The sequence below is a fragment of the Hemibagrus wyckioides genome, linkage group LG14, assembly GCF_019097595.1.
Source record: "Hemibagrus wyckioides isolate EC202008001 linkage group LG14, SWU_Hwy_1.0, whole genome shotgun sequence".
NCBI classification, from domain to species: domain Eukaryota; kingdom Metazoa; phylum Chordata; class Actinopteri; order Siluriformes; family Bagridae; genus Hemibagrus; species Hemibagrus wyckioides.
Window position 1 is genome coordinate 12,376,176 of NC_080723.1, and position 20,266 is coordinate 12,396,441.

Below are 20,266 nucleotides of genomic sequence, written 5' to 3' on the forward strand. Positions count from 1 at the left end.
ATTATTGTTGTTGTTGTTGTTGTAGGTGGTGGTGGTGGTTGTGGTGGTAGTAGTAGGAGTTACATCTGTTAGCTACTATTCTTGTACTACTGGTGTTCCTATAGAGGTTTATGGCCTTGTTTATGAGGATCATGTTTGAAGGTGCAATGCACATCCATATGGCCTGTTAATATGCAAAACACTTAATTGAAGGTCAAATTATTTGAAGGTCAGTGAATCTGAGCAGCCACTCACGTAGGCAAACGTTGGAATTTTGCTTTAAGTTGCTGTTTGAGTATAGAACATCGATAGCTGTGACCGCTTCGAAAATGTGTGCAGTTACTTGCCTGCCTTCCAATCAGTGTGTGTGTGTGGGGGGGGGGGGGTGTTCGGGGGTTGGCTGGGTTCGGGTGGTGGGGGGGGGTTAAGCATGTCAAGATAGGTGTGAAAGAATCAGTAGATGGCAGTCGTGTCCCTTTTGCTATAGACAGAAGGCTGCGGAGAATCTCTCTCTCTCTCTCTCTCTCTCTCTCGCACGCACGCACACGCACACACCAGCACACACACTCACACGCTCTCTTTCGTGCGCGCGCAGTTGCCGGCGCCGCAAAAACACGCGCTCACGTTTCCATGCGTCTCTGCGGTCAGATGCTCTTCTATGCTCTTATTCATATTGGCCAATCACTAGTAGGCTGATAGGAGGTAATTGGATAATTATATTTCACCTACCCGAGACGCCACCAGGAGATTTGTTATATAAGAAGAAACTAAAGTAAGGACTGTATACTTATTACAGAACCATACGCGCTGCTCTGTGAGAGTCAGTGAGCATCAGTGGCGTTGGAGTTCAAGTCACGTTGCATCAGAGTAGATGTGCTCATACGCTGTGCCATGGAGGCGAGAGGAAGTGGACAGGTCTGTGTATAGCGCGAGACATTTTAACCTCATTTGCAATCATCTCTAGCAGGACTTCATCACGACTAGAGAAGATTCTCCTGCCCACGGGATTTTTATAGCCATTTCTTTCTTCATTCACCCTGTTCTCATTGCGCCGTGAACGTCGATATGGAATGAACGGGAAAACCTAGTCAGTGTGGATCTTCGTGGCATCGCCTCCTGTGATTTGCTCGCCCCAGAGTTCCGGGACGCAATGGGTTAGATAGAAGTCACGGATGGACCTTCATTTACACAGAGCACGAGTTTACGTTCATCTCACAAGGATTATACAAAAGACACTTGACTTTTTTTAGAGCAGCTGTTTGATAAGAAGTGAAGAGGACCTCTACATTTGATTCTCTCCGCGAATTCAGTGAAAGCATCGGCATGCGCTTTTGGAGGAAGACGCCGTGGGGTCTTTTGTATGAACTATAGGCTTATGGCGAGGATTCGCTTGGAAACCTCGGTGTGATTAAATTGACCCCCCACCCCTTTTTCTACGTTCTCAAATGGCTAACGCGCCAAACCATTCCCGGGGCCGTAATGATAGTTAAGGGAGATAAGTCTTGAATTCCGCACTGTTCTGTGATAAGAAATTTAATCAGATACTGGATAAAAAAAGAAGGAAAAAAGTTCCAACATAAAACACGACGACGGAATGAACCAGTCTGGGTGCTTTCCTTTTACTTTCTGGAAAAGGACGGAAAGGGGAATGAGGAGAGAGCGGTCAGTTTCAGCAGTAATGGGCTACTGTTGAAGGAGATGCTGTAAGTGATGGCGAGGCTGTGCATAAAACCATAATACAGATCCTTAATTAGCTTTATTTAAGAATGGAACACCAACGCCAAACGGGATCTGATTTTATTTTTAAGTAGTGACAGGAAAAGTGCTGGCTTCAGTCGTAACGATGGACAAATCGGTGTCCAGTTAATACGACATGCTTTTGTACTGCATCACAAAGTGGCGCGTGTCAGTTTGATATTTCATCGTGTGGAAAAAGTACACCGAACAGCATATGGATGCGCATGTTTCAGATTTCAGACTTAGTGGAGATTTTTGGCTCCGAGGTGTAGTCTAAAGAAAAACTGTCCGCAGGAGAATTGCGGATGGAGTTTCGTCGCGTTTGTCGTGGGGAAGGAGTCCAAGTGTGCACTCCCTGCATTTGACTGATATTAAAAAAAAAGAAAAGTAAGTAGGCTCATCCTTCATTTATATACACTGGCAGCGTTATAGACGTCATGTGCGTCACGTTATTGCAGCTCGAAATGGATAAAAATCCTAATTATGGAATGTTGTTTTGGTGGTTCCCTTTTCAGCGACAACTTAAAAAGCGCCTGTAGTCTATTAAAAGGATGTAACGAGTGTATTGTGCTGTGACCACTTGTACACTGATCATTAAGCTAACTCATATTTAATGTAAAATCCTCATCCTCTCTCTCTCTCTCTCTCTCTCTCTCTCTCCTCATTAATCATAAAATTACCGCTTCTTAAAAAAAAGTATGAAGTACCATTCAGTAGCTTTCTTTTCCTCCATCTCGCACCCTTGCGCAGTTTGAATGGACCCTGCACTTATGATCATTAATCGCACGGCGGCTCTGCCAATATGGATTGGTTTATTGCAGGGAAGGGATGCAGGCTGTTGCTTCTTGTTTGTCGCTTGTTTGACTGCGACATCAGACTAAATATGTTTTTTTTTTTTTCTTTTTCCTTTCCCTCAAGCATTGATATTTTGTCAAGAAATATGAGATTATGGCGGATATTTACGCATTGACCGCAAGATAATGTCTAGGCTTAAAATGAATGAAATATTGCTTATCGGATTTGTGTAATCCTGTGAGAAGCGATGCAGTGTGTGACTTGTCCTTTTTGGCCATGGCACGCATGTGTTGATTTGAGTGGGGATTTTCAGCCTCATGCACATGGAGCTGTCCACAACCCCTGTAGTGCTGAAATCTCTGCCAAACTCTAACCGATGGAGCGCACTTTTCTCCAGACGCTAAACTTATTTAATTACACCTACAGACTATTTAAACTATAATGAAATCAAGAATTTCACTATTAAAGAAATAGAAATGCACTAGATATTGATGAAACTTATTGGCTTAGCACTTGTGACCGCTGGCATGTTATTATGTATAGTATACTTAGCATTAGAGGTAATACTGGTCTCAACCACAATGGCTAAAATAATCACAGTTATTTTCTTTGGCATAAATTTCATGATTGTCATAGTTAATCTTATTATAGGCTATGTGCTCTTGTACTTATACAAGCCTTTCAATTAACCCAGTACAGCTAATTAAAAATAGAATACAAATGAATTAATTTTGTAATAAAAGACAGAGTAACTAATTAAAGTAATTATAGCCAACCACGTTTAATGTTCTTTAATTTTTCCAGGCTAGCCTAATGAAACTACCTTTATGTCTGCAGAAAATTGCTAGAGTGGGCTCAGACAGTTACACATAAACTTGAAGCTTGAGATTTAATGCACTACAGTCAATGAAAACCAATATCCCATTAGCTAACTTCACCTGAGCTCAACAATACTGGGGCAAGTTATGTTTAATTAATTAAAAAAGAAAAACATAAATTAAGAGTGGAAAGGGACAAGAGCTTGTGTGGACCTGGGATATAAATACGATTATTACTATTCCGTATAGGTGTTTACTGAAGTCTGGTACCCCACGGTTAACTTAATCTTGGAGATTAAACCAAGGATATATGGTTGACACTTGTGTGCCCATTAATCTGTAACTACTGTGGTCTAGTAATATTGTTCTAAGTGTCCACTCGCTACTTTCACACTTACACATGAACATGCATGGCACCTTGTCTAACAAGTCCATTTGTATAAAGTAGCTGGGTTTTTTCATTGACCTTCTCATGAGCCATTCCAGAGTCCCCAAATAATCTATGTTTGTCTTATTATTAGACCAATTACAGATTCAATACACTGGCATGAATATAGTCTAGTAAAGTGTAACTTATAATTTTAGGTCCCAGATATTAATTACATGCAGTATATATGTGCCGCAAGTGACTGCTTCCATAAGTCCAGTGGTAATCCTCCATTTTGTCTTCATGAAACAGCCAAAGTACACTCACCCACACACTGTCATCCCTTTGAGAAAGCTTCCTGTTGGCAAAATGCCCATTCTGAGGCTTAGTAGGCTGTGTCAGTTCAAGCTCTCCATACATTAAAGGCTTTCAGGTACACCGGTCAGGTGTGACAAGAAGACTTAAATCTATTATATATATATATATATATATATATATATATATATATATATATATATATACATATATAATTTGTTCTGATCATGGAATTATACACATCTAAGTATATCACTGTGCACATTGGTTAGGCGGTAATTATAAATATATAAATTTATTATTAATATAGCCATTCATTGCCTCCTACCCCACCAAAAGGACTCTTCTCCTTTTCCGTCAAAATATGAAAAAGTGCATCAGAATGATGGAGTGGTATTGCCTTGAGGAGACAAATTAGACTGCTCATTTTATGTTCTTCCCCTGTCAGGGGCTCCAGTATGATGAATATATGGGCCTGATTGGAAAGATGACATTTGTTTGTTGGTGGATGATGCAGAGTGATTCATGTCTGCACAACGGCACTACATTATTTACCATTCACATCACCAACACTCTCTCCATCCTTTCATATATGAAAGTTTTAAAAATTGTTCTAGAATATCTGGACATCCAGAATATATATATATATATATATATATATATATATATATATATATATATATATATATATATATATATATATATATATATATATATATATATATATATATATATATATATATATATATAATACATATACACAATATAGTATATATTATAGTATGTTGATGCTGACAAAATGAAGACCTTTAAACAGGTGATGATGAAAATTATGAAATTATAAAATCTAAAGAAATGATCAATGTTATAAAAATAGATTTGCAGTGTGTTGTGGTGGATTCCAGGAAATGTTAGTCATCTGCAAGCTTGTTTATTTCACTATTCAAGAATGACAATGGTGGAATCCCCAGAGCCTCCTGGGTCATTAGCACATAGCAGACTGCAGCAGAGCAGGTGCAGCATGGACACCAACAGGGACTAAAGCCTGCCATCCATCTAGTGTCAGTATTTTACTTTTTTCTTTATTTTTTTAGGGCTGATTTTTTAGGGCTGGATAGGGCATCCTTCAACTCTTTTTGTTTTAGAATGTATTTCATATTGGATATCCAGTGTGTAGGAGGTTTATCCCATTGACAGTATTATGACATGTATTAAGTATAAGTATTAAATAAATGATCAAACACAGAACCCCTATAGCACACAGGTGTTAGTCATCAAGAGAAAGAAAGATGGAAAAAAACAGTGGGAGAGGGAGCAGTTTGTGTTCATATCTCATATAATATGTCATTTTTTTTCAAGCAGTTTAAGGACTCAGAGGAAGACCTTCTTCTTTGTAATGTCATAAATGCTTCCTTTGAAAAAGGAAGATTAGTCTGTGTAATACCCAGTTTAGGCAAGCGTGACTATTCATCCTATAAACTGCCACACACTTCCAGCAATAATGGTATCCGCCCATCAATTTTTCACCTCCTGAAGGTATACATTCTATGGGATTTGATACAGCGGGAAAGGGAAATTAGAGAATGAAGGAGATTCTCAGTGTTATCCCCTTCTCTCTCTAAAAACATGCACATGCATCATGTGCTATCACATGGAAGATTTCTTTCTTGGGAGAAGAGCAATGGATGGGTATGTGGAAAAGGGATATATACTTGTTACTAATATTCTTACTATTTCTTTATAAAAAACATATTGAACAATCAGTAACTATGTTCTAAATTAGGATTGGTTAGTATAAATGGATAAATGGCATTGAAGCTGATGTTCAATTTGTAAATGTGTATTTGAATCTAAAAACAGCTAAACAGCATTCACTTCTGTCAACTCTATCCACCACACACACTTCAGCCCATGTGCTCATTTTAGCCCCTTAAACACACACACACACACACACACACAGAAAATGTATGCACTCACTCATACTCAAAATTGACCTCCATGCATACAGACTGCATATGCAATCATGCTTATCATCTTGAATCTCATCTCTCTCTCTCTCTCTCTCTCTCTCTCTCTCTCTCACACACACACACACACATACACACACACACACACACTTTCTTTCTCATACTTGCTCTCTTATACACAAGCACCAAACAATCAAACACTCATGTTAATTCCTCATTATCTATGTCCCCAACCTGAATGTCAGAATGTTGGAAGGTTTCATTGGAGAGGTCTCCCACTGGCAGCATTTCCTGCAGGATGAGCACAGCACATTCTCCAAGTCAATGCCCTAATCAATCAGCACTCTGCCCCGGCCCATCAGTCTTTCTCAATACTCTAGTGGACATCATAAATCGGCCATTCACTGTTCTTGTGGACGTTTCTTTGAAGACCTCAGCAGTGACGATGAGCCAAAATCGGAAGAGCGGGTCTGAAAAGATTAACTCCCATACAATAGCTGTTGTTTAAGAAGATCAGCAACCAAAACATGAATTAAGAGTTGGACTACACTTAACTTTTCACCACTGCTGTCTTGTTAGTCACAAAAAGCTGCCTCACCAACAAAAATCCTAATTCACTATCTCTAATCAACACACTCCATCGGCACACTGCTGTGTAAAAGTGCAGCTGTCTCGTCAGCAGCAGAATGGGCTGCAGCAGCTGGGTCATGAAGCCAATAAAGCCCAAAGTAGTACTGATTTAATGACTCTGGAATGTGGGTGCCATATCAGTCTCAAAATGGTACTAAAAGGCAAATGACCAAAATTCAGGGTGGAGAATGAGTGAATGATCAGCCCTTTTAAGTGCTAGCTTCCTTTTCTTTTTGGTCCCTCATTCTTAATTCAAGAGACTCCAACACACACACACACGCACACACACACTTTCTCTGTGTAGGTGCTGCAGCACTCTTACTTTGTCCCTCAGTTGCACCTGGGAGGCATCTGTTTTATATGACATGGCATTGGGTTGCTATATTAATTCTACCTGCTAATTTGAAAGGTTAAAATAGGCTGGAGGAAAAAAAAACCCTGACATGCTCATGCTTGCCTGCTCCTCACGTAGTAAAGCACCTGTTTAATGGAGGTGAGCTTCAGTGATTCCCCTCTCACAGGAAAGCAAGATGGGGGGTGGGTACAGAATGTTAATGGCATAGCTAGGAAGAATATTCATTTAATGGGTTATTTGAAAAAGCAGAAAAAAGGGCAGTGCAGGTGGAGCTGATTATTCTTATCGGAGTTCATTAATGTAACTTCCTCTCAAAATAGGCCTGTGTATGAAGCTCTCAGCCTCCTTTAATGACTGGATATGACCAGAGCAGCCAGTCTGTGCAGCCCTCCAGCACTCTTACAAATGAGAAACTGTCACAGCTGCTGAGGCACACACACACACATGCACACACACAGACACGCATCAGAATCTTGTTCCATATATATTTACACACTTGCAACCCTATTTCCATGAATGTATCACAAAGAGGTATGCTCAGACCAGCAGCTATATTAGACAATCAAACTAGCTTCAAAGCTAGCTAAGTGCAGTGACATTTTCAAAATGACACAAAATTTGATTTCACTTGTAGATTTCTCTTTAATATTTCAGTGGTTCAAATAAACTGCTGACTCAAAGAAAATGGCAACAACGGTGTTTTTTTTCTTTTGTAGACTTTTGTATGTGTTCACTCATGTGTGAGCAGTCTAGAAGTCTTTGTCTCGACATGGCAGTAAATTTGGTGAGTCTGCCAGTTCATTAAATTCTGTTAATTATATGATGCTCTGTGTGTAATGGGCCATTAATGTCTGAGTTGTTTGTTCTTATTTGTTTCAGACAAAAATGATTGCGACTTTGTTTGGCATTTAGTTAGTCATTTGGCAAATTAGCTTATTTACAGTATATAAGTGAAGTGCTCTTCCACTAACCTTTTTAAAGAGTTGGTACTGGACATGAAGTGAGAATGTATACTTTCAGAAAACTATTATTTTGCCCTTGTGTCCATGCTAAGAGACTGTATTTCTGTACCAAAATGGTGATCAGCTATTAAACTCCACTGTGCTAATGCCAAGGTAGACGCATTGACTTCTATTTAGAAAAGCAACAAATTGGGTTATGTTATGAATCTTGGATTATATGACTAATCAATACTTGCTCATTTACAAAAATAGTATTATATATATATATATATATATATATATATATATATATATATATATATATATTCTGAAATATATATAAATGAGTCTTGAGAACTGAATTTGAGAAAGTGGATGTTAGAGGAAAACACTTTACCTATTTGATCAGGTGTTGTAAGCATGCTCTATGCATCACTGTCATAGTCCTTTAGTGGGCTGCGACCTTAAATTATTGCTCTACCTATCCACAATTTCTTATAAAACTGTTATTATAAAAGTATAATCAAAACAAGATACACTGTATATACAATATATATACAAAAAAAAGGATTTACACATAGTTTATTTATTGACCTTTAAAATCATTTCAAAGCATATTGGTCTATAGCAAATCTAAGCATGCTCTAAATTATCCTTCCGTCTGTCCTTACTGACATCTATCCCCTCTTTAACCTCAACTTGCTTTTCCCCCCAAATCAAACCTTGTCGAAGGATGAATACAAAAGATGTTTTTTTGACAGAATTGTGAATGGCTGTGACATATGACTCATGTCCGGCTTTACAGGATTAAAACTTCAAACAACTTTACTGTGGCATGGCTGAGTTGGGAGCTTAAGGAATTCTACCACTATTCAGTTGGAAAATAATAAATATTTAGAAATATGCACTGGCTGTGTACTATATAGCACCACATAGATTAGCACCACATATCTTTATTAACTGACTATCTGAGTTTATATCATTTAAGTTTAAAATGTATAAGTTTCTGATTTTACTATACAAAATAATAATCCCAAAAGAAAAATGGTAATGATCAAATAATGTGACAGATGTTCATAATAGCAGATATCTAAAATTCTATGTTTTGCTAGTGGATATTCACTGTACTGAGCTTTAGCTAATGTTCCACTATTACGTAAATGTGATATAAGGTTTACAAAAGAGAATAAAGCAAAGAGAGCTTTGAAAAAGTTATTTGAGCTCTTAAAGCCTGAACTGAATATGTCTGAGCTATAGAACGGCAGTAATTAATACTCAGTGTCATTTTGGGTGCTAGTTAGGTATTGATATGAGTGGATTTGATCTATTGTTGTATAAAAATCAGAAGAATTTTCTATTTAATGATCAATGCTCTGAGATAGCTGTCTGACAAATTGCAGGCCATTAAACATACCCTGATCTTTAAGTCTCAGAGGACTCAGAGTACGTTTTACCCAATTCACATTCTAATGAAAATTTGAGCTAATCTGTATTTAATTAGACATACTGTGGAATTTCACATTATAGTTATCTGAAGTCTTAACTGTTTACATTTGTGTATTGTGTTAAACAGCTTGTGGTCTAAAGACCCCTGTTAACCATTCCAGAGGAAAGACATAGAAGTGTAAGGGCTGGTAAGGACCAGTTCAGTGAAGGTTTACAGGCAACAGTTTAGAGTCAACCTTTAGGTAAAATCCTAAAATATAAATCTAAAGCTAACATAAAACACATTCTCAGAATCCAGTGAGAACCCATATAGCCTCGACTGCTTGTTGCCTTGTAAAGAATGAAGTATGTGATGTTGCTAACAAATTCAGTTTTACCAATCCAAATGGTTCTGATTATGATGATGATTGTTTTTAGTATTTTTATTAGTAGTAGTATTATAAAAAATAATATGCTGTAGGCTATAGTCCTGTATAATACATATACACATGAACAAGAGTTCCTTTCTGTCCTTTCAGGTAACATACTTGTTATGTTCATTTATAGAAATTACAGGACTAAATTAAGTAATTGCACCTCGAATGAGTCAAGACATTCACTTTCAATGAACCACTGAGTATAGCCACCAATTCTTTAGAGTATAATTTCAGCTTAAAGTGTATTAGGTTTCCAGCCCTCTAGGTACTGATTAGAACAATCATCTTAGTCAGACGTATTCTAAACTAATACAGCAGCGCCTCCACTGCACTAGCACATATTAGACCTATGCTCATGGGTCTTCTTTCTGATGTGTGTGAGTTATCATGATAAGAGCATGTAACTGCGACCTGTCATGGTTATGCATGTGTATATAAATCACAGGAGTTTTTGAGAGAGATATGGGTGATTGAGTGGAGTGTCATGGTGTAGGTGACTGCTATGCTAGGGCTTGTGTATGTTTGGGCTCTAGGGCACAGGGGTGTGTGTGTGTGTGAGTGTGTTTGTGTGTATGTTTAAACAGCTCAGATACAGACAGCTGATGCCTGTCATCCAAGGCACCTTTTTCTAGCATAATATTAATGTTGAAAGAAATCAAATCAACATTTTAGCTCTTCAGAGCTACTACAGATCTCTTTCTTTCTTTTTTGGATCTCTTGCCCTCTTTTTCTTTCTATCGTTTATGTGATGTCCCTCGGCTTGGTCACTTAAGGCCTGTGAAGACTGTTGAAACATGGCAGGTGCTATGATGTGCTAGACTTATGGACACACTCCAGTGTGTGCAATCCAATTTCTACTTCATGCCCTGATGTCCACTAAGGCCCATCTCTCTATTTCTTTCATTTTTTCATGCTCCTTTTTTCTGCTTTTTTTTCATTGCTAGAGGTTGTCTTTCTTTTTCACCTGGTTTGTCTTGTCATTCTGTATCATATTTCTTCTTTTCTGCACCATCTCTCCCCTTCTCTGTCTCTGTCTTTCTCTTTCACACTCACTCACACACACAGTCATTTTGATTATCCTTCTGTAACTTTTTTTTTATATATATATATCATTATCTAGCTTCCGCAGAGTGCAACGCGGCCCTGTCAAATTCTCCCAATTTTCTATCTTCTTTTCTACTTGCCTTCTCTTTCATTTCTCTCTTTTCTTACCCAAACCCTGCTGATATACACCCACAGAATGGCTGTTTTGAGTCTGTCCCCTGCTGAAGGAGGGTGGTGTTGAGCTGAACAGAGTGATATTAGCAATGGAGGATAGGCAAATGATGCCAGAATGTTGGCATGTGTCCTACAGTTCCTGCCAGACCTCTCACCCCAGTGGCGCAGCAGCATTTGGCCTTGCTCTGCCTGCTGTCTATTCTTTGTTGCAAACAGGGAATTTTCCTGTTCTAATTCTAAAGGTTACTCTCATACTTATTAATCTCTGGATGATGTGACCAAACAGCAGAAAATCTGTAATAACCTGGTGTGATATTAACAGCAGTGTGGCAGTTTAGCTTCAAGAATAGAGGAGAGGAGAAAGAGACAGACATAGAATAATAAAGGAGCTCATTTGCGAGACATTTTTGTCAGTGTCAAAAATAGTCATTCCTAGAAACCTGCTCTACATATGCACATGACCTTAATTTCGCTCAGTAGCATGTTTCAGTGTGAGATGATCCAAGTTAGTCCTTAATATAGGACATATTTAAAAACTATAATGAGATATGGGTAGCAATTAATTCAGAATTGATAAGATCGCCATCTGGCTAAATAAGGCTTGTCTTTATCCCCGTGGTCATTAATGGCACAGTGATATCACAAAATGATTTTTACTGCTGAATCTAAAATATATATCAAATGTGATTGGTGGTGACGAGTTTCCCTGACAGAAAATATAAAAGGATGTGGTGTTTAAGCTCCAGTCTCTATCTGTCAGTTTAGTAATCAGTGTGTTCAGGGATGTGATTTGTTAAAACGAACTGACCGTGAGCTAAATGAATTCTCTCGCTCTCAACATGCACGAGTTACCTCTTCTTTTGCAAGGACATTATAGCCACAGCACTACTTCCTAATTATACTTACTTCAAAGTAATTTTCCAACTATTTTCTTGTTTGTATGATATAGGTGTAGAATACGGAAAAACAAATTCAAGTCATTACCCTGCTCACAAGCACTATTTATTTCACTCTCCTGCTGGGTTAGCTTGGGGGCTAATTGCTCACATTTCCATACCAAATAAAAAGCATCATGAGTGATCTCTTCTTCACTCACAGCAATATTAATCTTCCTTTGCTCATTTGAAATTCTCCTCTGGTCAATTTTAAATTTCATTTCTTCTGAACTTGCAGCTAAATCAAACTTTCTAATTGTGCATAAAAGTCAGTGATGAATTAAAAGGGAAAAGATGGCTTTGAATGCTATTACTTGGCAAAGTCAAACGAAGACTTGAGTGGGAAGAGAGAGTTACTGTTGGAACTGAGAGTGAGTTGTAAGATCACATTTCCTCATGGCCTCATGGTGAGCTATTCATTAAATCCAATTTAAAATGGCAGCTATCAATCCACAAATGAACCATATTAATGAATGTCATATGAATGATTCTCTAAGCATGAATTGTGCACCCATAAGTGTCAAAAATGCAAATGAATGACTGGGCTGGCGCAGATTAGAATATTATTCCTAAAGCTGTAAAGCTGGGCTTTTCCTCCCATAGCCAATAAAATGATCCCAAGAGCAAATCCAAGAGCACTATTACACACTTACAGTTCAGAATAAGTTCAGAATACTGCCTCTGATATGTGCTGGCTCTTTATTGAATACCTGTATCTTGAATTGTTTTAATGACCAAGATTTTCTCTCATGCCATGTCCTAATGTCCTTTATTAAATTATTCTTAGCACCAAGCTAGTTGCTTCTAGACCATCAAAAAGTAGAAAACTGATCATCCAGAACATATGAGGGGAACTTGCCCCAAGCTATGGAATTTTCCCCTAAACTCTTACAAAGGTTTATTAGGTTTATTATTAGTCTTTGTCTACTATTTAAGTCTCTCTGTTACTATAGAAACAATCCCATATCAGAATGAGCACATTAATATTAACCTATCATTCATGTTATAGCCATATAAAAATACTGAACCAAATTAAAACCTTTTTAACAGTCAGATTTGAGAATTCATCAGTGCTGTGGCCTAAATTTGATATTTGTTGATATTAAAGGTTATATCCTGCTTACTCGTTCCATAGTGTTATGTTGTTTATTTCAGTAGAGCATTAAGCCAGAACTAAAGTTAAATACCCTTAACCCAATATAATATGTTGAGCTGACAGAGGCATAGAGCTCTCTTACATTCACGCAATTTTTTAGCACACACACACACACACACACACAGATATATTCACATGCTTTGAATATTTTGCTTGCATGTTTACTTGATATACTTTACTATGATCTAGGAGCAGGTTTATTCTTTAAAAAATAATTTGGGAATCAAACACCACAGTTAGGCGAATAATTAAAGATGAGTTGGTGTGATGTGATGTTTTCTACCAGCCAATTAACACACCTTTACCACATCCTGAAGTGCTTTATTCCTGTTTTACCATATCAGTTTGGCAACAATCACATCTATCAACAATCATTCTGTCACCAGCATTTCTTTTTTATCTCTCAATTCTTCTCATGCTATTATGAAACTAGAAGGTACAAAATTATATGTTGTAAAGATTCTTCCATGGTGGAAAATATGCTGACACTGGACACTGAAAACTCCTTCTATAAATGTTAAATAAACATTTCCATATAAAAATCCTCACGTATTGCCCTTATATATGTTCCTTTTTAAAAAGCAGCACATTTTTATTCTGCTTATTGGCCTTAGAATACGTGGAATGTACCATTCACGTGCCTGTGAAGGAGTTGTTAAGACTTAAAACATACATTAAGATGGAATGTAGTCGTCATGTGGTCACCTTATGCTTATAATGTTTTAAATGCCATAAAAGTGACATATGCAGATACTTTCATGTGAAACAGTTTATGTGACTGTTTCGCAGCATGCGCATATTCCTTTGTATTTTTACATTAGGCAGAATTATAAGTGCACACTACCTAGTTTGCTCTTATTGCAGCTGCCAATCTCTTGTAGTGCTCTTATCAAAAGGCTTCTTGCCCGGGAGAAAACTGCAGGCTATCTCTTCAGAGACCTTCTTGTAAAAGGGCAGTGTGGGTTGAAGTAGTGGAGGGCACACAGGGTAACACTTCCCTCAGGCAAGCTCTCCTGGATTCAAACACCAACACACTTCCATGCTGGGCTCTCTCAGCCTGGGCCAGTTGTCTTTTCTCTTGCACCCTCCTTCTCTTCTTCATTTCTCTCTTCTACTCAAATTCTCATTCTCCCATGTCCTCTTGGTACAAGTGGCATGCTTGAAAATCAATTTTCATGTACTCCCTCTCTTCTCTGTTTATTTCTGTTTTTATGTTTTTTCCAATCTACATTAAGACCCTTTCAGTCTTCTTCATGTCTGCCTTATCTAAATGTTTTTTTCCCCACTTCCATTGTAATTGCTTTAAATGCCTGTTCTATAAATGATGGGTTTTAAAAGAACCAGACAATTCCTTTATTTAGGCATGGAACAATTGTGACACTATGTTCTCTCGCCACTGTGCCTTAGGCGACAAATTATCTGCTATTTGTCAAATACTCAGAAACATGTATGCACACACAAGCACATACACACAGTGACACAAAGGTACACATATGTGCGTGATCCATAAATCCAGAGCAGGGATGCTATTCTTAGTAGCAGAACATTAAGGAAGCTGAAGGTGCAGGCTTGGAAAGTCACGTAGTAAAGTCGTGATCGAAGCCACTTCCCAGTGAAAGCTGAAACAGCATTTTACCTACTGAAATCTACATGAAACACTGAATTCTTTCACTGCAGTATCACAGTTGTATTTGTGTGTCTTTTGGTCATTTTTGTTTTGTGTATATGTACTGAAATGGCACTCCATCAAAGTAAGATGGCACTGAGAATATTTCACAAAATGATCTGGCAATCATGGCTGATTAAAATGCATATTTTTTTAAGAGTTACATTGTGAAACACTCACTGATGCTAATGCTTCAACTCATTGAGGCAAAGGGTCAAATACCAAAAAATAAAAAATAAAAACCTCCTATACTCTCTCCCTTTCTGTCTCTATCTTCATCCTTTCTTCCCCACTTGCTCCTATTTTGCTCTGCCTATATTAAGCTTTTCTGAGCCAATCAGTTCTCCAGCCCAACAATACAGCACTGACACACAGCTGCGTGCTGTCAGAGCACAACAACCCTCCATCACACTGAATACCCATTTTAGCCAACAACGACAACCCAGAACAACCTTTAGTCTATTCACTCAGTCTCTTTGCCGTTCCATCTCCTGTGTGTGTTCTCTGGTCTTTCTTTGGATATTCACCTATATTACTGAAATCAGTGTGTGATTCCATAATCTCCATGTAGATACCCCCCTTTCTCTACCCCCTTTACAACCCCCCCCATGTCTCTCTCCCGTTCACTCTTCTTTTTTCTCCCTACATTAAGCTTTTCTGGGCCAATCAGTCCTCTAGTCCATCAGCCCTCTCTCTTGCCTCCCCACCGTCACCACCCCACCCTCTCTCTCTCAAGGAACCACAGACTTAACGAGATGTGTATTGTAATTTATGCCTATGCATATGGGAGGAATAGATCTGCCATTGATGGATGTCTTGCTTGCCGGCACTGACTCTGCTATGTTCCATAGAGCATCCCAGTGGACCACAATGTAGTGTCGACATAAAAACACATTGAGTAAACAAGTAAAGCAACGCTTACACACTGCAGCCATAATGAGGAATCGGTGGAGGCTGAGTCGAGTGGCCCAGATGAGACAAGAGTGGACACGCTCCAGCTATATCCTGCAGGCGTGTTTCTCACCGAAACCAAAAGTCATGCATCACTCTGATCTCTTTAGGCAAGAATAGTGCATTTTTGCAGAGAGGGAAAAATGATTTTATGGGTGAAAAAAGAAGAAACAGATTTCTATGATTAACTAAATCATTTAAGTAAAAAAAGTAAAAAATTGAGCAATTAAGTAAAAAATTGAGATTACAATTTAGAGCGTTTTCCTATAACTTTATTTTAATTAATAAGCAGTCGTTTTTGCTCAGTGGAATTTGAGATTTTTTGTGTGAGGATCACTGCTGGGTAAATAACCATGAATTATATGTGGGTCAGTACTAGTACCTTTGTCATGGAGTCTAACAGGTCTTTTGACTACCCTGCCTGGTACCCTACCTGCCAAAATACCTAATGACACATTTTCAATGCTTGGTGAGACACTAAGGAAATGTTCTACACTTTAAAAAAAATAGTTTTTGAATGTTTCATTCAGCTCCAGTCCCTGAAGTACAAGGGGATGGAGTTGAAATACTGTCACTAGTTCTGCCAGTTTTACTACCAAGAACGCTATAAATGTCCGACTGCTTATGAAAATTTGATGCTTAAAATACAGCAGGAGTAAGGGATTTTGGTATTATAAACCATATACATTGAGTTTATTCATTCAGTTCAGTGATGCACTGACCCACTTTTCTGTCACTTGTTTGTGGTTCATGGATAATGCAAGTACTGACAATAGCCTGACCTGAATGTTTGTCATAAAGGGGTATACTTGGTCTGCAACAATGTTAAGGTAGGTAGTACGTGTAAAAGTAACAGTCACATGAATGCTAGGACCCAAGGTTTCCCGGCAGAACATTGCCTAGAGCATAACACTGCCTCCATCAGTTTGCCTTCTTCCCATAGTGCATCCTGGTGCCATCAATTTCCCTGGCAAGCAGCACACACGCACACGCACACACACACACACACACACACACACACATACACATCCAGCCTTCCACATGATGTAAAAGAAAACATGATACATCAGACTAGGCTATCTTCTTCCACTGCTCCATGGTCCAGTTCTAATACTCACATGCCCATAGTAGGAGGTTGGCATGGCTCAGCAGAGGCACGTTGACCAGTCTGCAGCAACGCCCTCCTATACACAGCAACTTGCTATGTATTGTGTGTCCTGACACCTTTCTATCACAGCCAGCGGAAAATATTTTCACCAATTTATGCTACAGTGGCTCTTCTATGGGATTGAAACAGACAGGCCTGCCTTTACTCCCCACACGCATTAATGAGTCTTCAGTGTCCTTGAAACTTGTTGCTGGTTCATTTGTCCTTTCTTGAACCACTAATGACTACTAACTACATATCATGAACACCTCACAAGATAAGTTGTTTTGGAGATGCTCTGCCCCAGTCATTTAACCATCACAATTTGTCACTCAAATCCTTATGCTTGCTTATTATTCTGCTTGTGACACAACAACTTTGAGAACTGACTGTTCACTTGCTGTTTAATACATCACATAGAATGGCACCAGACAGGTGACATTGTAATGAAACAGTCAGTGTTATTCACTTCACCTCACGTCAGTGGTTTTAATGCTGTGGCTGATGGGTGAAGACTGTATATTCTCTGCCAGAAAGATCAACTGTAACATAGTTAGAAAACAATCAAGGATTCATGGACCATGTGTAAGGTTTAAAACATCTTCAGAACACTGTAATGAATATGTGGGAGTTTTTTTCAATATGTATGTAATATGTCTGTACCTAGAGAAATGGATATTACATATTACATATAAATACATATTAAGCATGATATTAGTCTAGTCAAAGTCTAGTCAAATCTCACTACAGCAGCTTGCCTCATATATAGACCGGTATAGACCTCATATATATATATATATATATATATATATATATATATATATATATATATATATATATATATATATATATATATATATATATAAAACAGTTTATGGCTAAATTTCACAACATATGTTTAAAAACAGTAGTTGTTTTGTTCTTTCACTTCTGTATTACTAACAGAAACAGCACAGTAAATTCTGCAGAGCATTATGCATGTCCATGCATATATCAACAACCCTGAACCATTTTATATAGCTTAAGTCTAGCATTATTTACCATTTTAACACATTTATTTGTATGCCTCTCAGCATTTTTTTTATAAGCTAAATCTTTTCCTACCCTTGTCGTCTTCTCACTGCAATTATTAGATGCTCCACTGCTGTTACTTAAGCCCATACACTTTTCGGCAAATTATTACTGAATAAGGCTTGCAGCTGGTGATGTGTTGAAAATCCATTAGGCTTGGGACAGACTTAACTCTCTGCACTAGACTGGAGGAACAAGCAGGAAACACCTGTAGTAGGAGCACAGAAAAGGATAAATGGGTTTTACTGTATGTAATGTGTATGTAATATGTTTTACTAATAGTTTCATAAGTAGTAAGTTCCTAAAAGCTAACATATCTCATAATTTGGTTAATCAACTGTATTTTCTGCAGGCAGCCATTTCACTGATCACAAGGTCACATTTGGAAGATGGTGTTCCAATTGACTACCTGAGTTGTATTTTGTATAGCTGTATATTGCTGATGATCATACTCTCTTACATTAAAATGGATATTTTTCTATTGCTTTAAGGTGGAGATTAATGTCAACTTAAAACTTACAGCAAACAATATTATACTCTAAGAATTAGGCATTAAACCATATACAAACAAAAAATCTGTCTTTATTTATATACTTATAAATGAAAAACCATTGTTTCTGATTCTAATAATTAATAAAAAAAAAAACATGGAGAGATAATGTGGACAAATGGTATTAAAATTAACAGACAAATTGTATGCAATGTATTGATTCTTTTGGGAAAGGTTGTAACAGATGGACTAATAGTAATACAAAACAGGGTGAAGTGAATGAATATAATTTAAACATAATGAGTTTAGTATAATTTGGGACCATGCAGTGTTGAAAAAGATATCTTGAGTTAATGACAGCATTAAATATTTTTTGAGGTATGATATGGATACTATCCAAGTTAGAAGACCACCACAGTGCACTAATGGAATAGAAGATAATGTCCTTTTGGCAGAGGACTTAAAACGTTGAGCACTAGAACATAATGTACATTTTTCAGGAGACCCAGAATGGTAGAGGCTGTGACCCACGTCAGGAGGATTTAAATTTAGACTTCATCTGTTCTCCAATGGACTTATTTTCCCTCCATTCATTTCATTATCTAATTTGGCAGTGGCGGCTAAAATACAGTGCACTTGAAATCTCACTGCAGTGCATTTCCTCTCAGCCTGCCTCTTCAGCAATCTCCCCTCTCTCTCTCTCTTCAACAAAGTTAATCTGCACTAGATGAAATAAAGGGTGTGGAAAAAGAGAGAGCCAGAAAAAGCAGATGAAAAGATGGAGGAAATAGAATGAAAAGCGGGATATCAGTTAAGATTTTGTCAGTGATAGGCTCCACTGATATCCTCTCTACCATGTACATATTCTGGATGGCATAGCCTGTTCACCCAGTGGTACATAGACATGCACACATTCAAGAGAAGAATAAAGATTAAGCGATTGCCTATATAGCATCAGTATTATTGTATTTTTCCGCTGCATCAAGATGTACCGAAAATGAAATGTGAAATGTTACATATTGCACATACTGTATGCATTCCTCTTCCTAATTTTCCAGTTTTATTCAGGTGATGTATATGAACTACACACTGCTAAAAGTGTTCAGTCAACATGATGTAATGCAGAAAGTGGAAACAGGGTGAGCTCAAAGAATCTGGCACCATCACCATATGAGTTTTTTTTTTGCAGGAGCAGGAATATGCAACAACATCATCTTAATTATATTTCCCTCTGAAAAAAGCTAGGTTAGAACCTTGGCTTGATTACTACAGGGAAAGACCATTGACGCTGAGCAGAGAATACACCTTTGCATGCTTATTTTCAGTAAGACTTGTTTTTTTTTAGCATACCAGGTGCTATTTTTGCTTTTTTGTGAGATCTCCCAAATGAGAGCCTTCTTGGAATGAATGTGACACCTTAGCTCATTAAAAGCAGCGGAGAGTTAAGATACAGGGTTGCTTAAGTCCCCTGGCAATGCTCACAGGAAAGGCCTTTGTGCCTATTTATACCACTAATTCAGGTTTATTTCACTATTTCATGATCTAACTAAATTTAAATAAACCCCTACCTTTCCAACCCTATGGAGTATATCTGTCAGTAGAGATGTCATGGCGAGTATGAGCCCGATAGCGAGCTTGAGTCTCCAGTGCTCTGATGATATTTGGGATTATTCCCTAATATGTACACAAACCGAACAGAAGAGGACTGACAGTAACTGAATGTAGTGTGCTGCAGGGTAGTGGAGTCTAACGCTGGAGGGCGGGTCTTCAGAAGGAGCAGCTGAATGACAGTGGGCAACAGGATTGGATAATTCTACTGGGACTACCCTATTCATTTCTCCTTCACCACATCCAGATGATAAAAAA

The 20,266-nt window shown here is 38.0% G+C and overlaps 1 protein-coding gene across 2 annotated transcripts in view; it reads left to right on the forward strand.

Annotated features, from left to right (window-relative positions):
* The first annotated feature begins 563 nt into the window (after positions 1-563).
* The window catches only part of lrrc4ca (leucine rich repeat containing 4C, genome duplicate a), a 41,741-nt gene continuing 22,038 nt past the window's right edge, over positions 564-20,266 (forward strand). Inside the window, exon 1 of one of the 2 annotated variants that reach the window (XM_058407490.1) lies at positions 564-2,103. The gene's annotated coding sequence lies outside the window, so the exon portion shown is untranslated. The remainder of the gene's footprint in view (positions 2,104-20,266) is intronic. The other variant, XM_058407491.1, reaches the window with a different exon arrangement.